The sequence below is a fragment of the Neopelma chrysocephalum genome, unplaced genomic scaffold (assembly GCF_003984885.1).
Source record: "Neopelma chrysocephalum unplaced genomic scaffold, ASM398488v2 Primary Assembly neopelma1_97462, whole genome shotgun sequence".
In the NCBI taxonomy this organism is placed as follows: Eukaryota; Metazoa; Chordata; class Aves; order Passeriformes; family Pipridae; genus Neopelma; species Neopelma chrysocephalum.
The window spans coordinates 9,490-11,557 of record NW_020926104.1 but is presented as its reverse complement, the minus strand read 5'-3'; the positions used below and the strand labels follow the sequence as shown (position 1 = coordinate 11,557).

The window sequence follows — 2,068 nt, the reverse complement described above, 5'->3', positions numbered from 1 at the left end:
CTGACCTTGGGGGGTCCCCAGCCAAGGCAGGAATCTCCACACACCCCCCAAGAAGGGTTCTGTTGGCAGAACCTGCCCCTGGGAAAGGGGACTGGCCCTTTGTGGTTGAAAGGGATGGACTGACAGCCCCTGGACTCCAGGGGTTGCCTCACCATCAGGGGGTTCATTCGGGGTGGAAGCAGTGGCCGAAGCTCTTCCCGCACTCAGGGCTTCCCTTACCGGTGGGTCCTTTGGTGTTGAGTCAAGCCAGACCTGTCAGTGAAGCTCTTCCCACACTCCCCACACTTGAAGGGCCTCTCCCCAGTGTGGATGCGCCGGTGGGTGACGAGGTTGGAGTTCTGGTTGAAACTCTTCCCGCAGTCGGTGCAGCGGAAGGGCCTCTCATCTGTGTGCGTCCGCTGGTGCAGGAGGAGATGTGAGCTGCGTTTAAACCTCTTCCCACACTCCCCACACTTGTAGGGCCGTTCCCCAGTGTGGACGCGGCGGTGGGTGACAAGGGTGGAGTTCCGGTTGAAGCCCTTCCCGCAGTCGGTGCAGTGGAAAGCCCACTCCCCTGTGTGTGTCTGCTTGTGCTTCAGGAGATCTGAGCTGGTCTGAAACCCCTTCCCACATTCCAAGCACTTGTAGGGCCGTTCCCCAGTGTGGATGAGCTGGTGGGTGCGGAGGCTGGAGCTGATCCTGAAGCTTTTCCCACACTCCACACACTTGTAGGGCCGTTCCCCAGTGTGGATGCGACGGTGCAGGTGGAGGCCAGAGCTGTCATTGAAACTCTTCCCACACGCCCCACACGTGTAGGGCTGTTCCCCAGTGCGGATGCGCTGGTGGGTTAAGAGCTGGGAACTCCGGCTGAAGTTCTTCCCACATTCCCCACATGTGTAGGGTCGTTCCCCGGTGTGGATGCGCTGGTGTCGGATCTGGTTGGATCTGTCACTGAAGCTCTTCCCACAATCCCTACACGTGTAGGGACGTTCCCCAGTGTGGATGTGCCGGTGCTTGAGGAGGCTGGTGCTCATCCTGAAGCTCTTCCCACATTCCAAGCACTTGAAAGGCTTCTCTCTGCTGGGAGGCTGCTCAGGGACCACCAGCTCAGAGCTCCACCTCAAGCTCCGGCCGCCTTCCCGGCACAGGCTGGGTCTTTCCTCCTCAGAGCACCCTGGGCTGGCTTTGGAGCCCCTCCTGTGGGGGGATCTCTGGCCCTTTTCCTCCCCGCTGCCTTCCTGCGCTGTGGAGCCCTTCAAAACGGCCTCTCCCACCAGGCTCTGCTGGGGGGATTTGTCCTCCGGGCTCTCCGTCCTCAGCTCAGGGCCTGGGGCAGGAAGCAAGAAGGACAGGGAGGGGATTTGCCTCCGGACCACAGGGAAGGCCAAGGACATCCCCCCAACTCCAGCCCCGGCAGGACGGCGGCGGCAGCGGGGTTGTCCTGCAGCCGGGGGCCATGCTCGGCTGCCAGAGCCAGCACAACACCCGCCCAAAGGGCCACTGACTTCCTCCTCACCTGCCTGGGGGGCCCAAGGCATCTTCCTCTTCCTCGCAGCCTCCTCCTCCATCCGCCCAAGCTTTGGGAAGAACAAATCCTGACGGGGAGAAAACAAGGGCTGAGTGTGTTGGCCTTGCACTTATTCTCAGCCTCACCTCAGGGCCTGGGCTCAAGGACACGAACCTGCAGGGAGGGGAAATGATGTGCAAGCTGAGGGCTGCCTGCTTGCACTGGCCTCTGGGCTTCTTTCTCTTTCTAGAACTATCACAGAACTTAGCCTGTTTTTCTAACAGCACATATTTACACACTAACCTTGCAGATATATATGGACAGACATCTCTATCACCCTGGGGATAGAGCCTCAAGCAGGTGCTGCCATAGGAATGGGAATCAGAGAATCACAGAATCAGCCACGTTGGAAAAGACCTCCCAAATCATCAAGTCCAACCCTGGATCCAACCCCGCTGTGCTTCCCAACCCATGGCACTGATGCCACATCCACTCTCACCTTCAACACCTCCAGGGACACTGACTCCACTCCCTCCCTGCCCAGCCCATTCCAAGGCCTGATTACTCTCTGGGGAAAAAATT

The 2,068-nt window shown here is 59.3% G+C and overlaps 1 pseudogene; it reads right to left on the bottom strand.

The window, feature by feature from the left end:
* Positions 1-203: 203 nt before the first annotated feature.
* On the bottom strand, positions 204-1,295 carry LOC113961910 (annotated as a pseudogene).
* Positions 1,296-2,068: the final 773 nt, after the last annotated feature.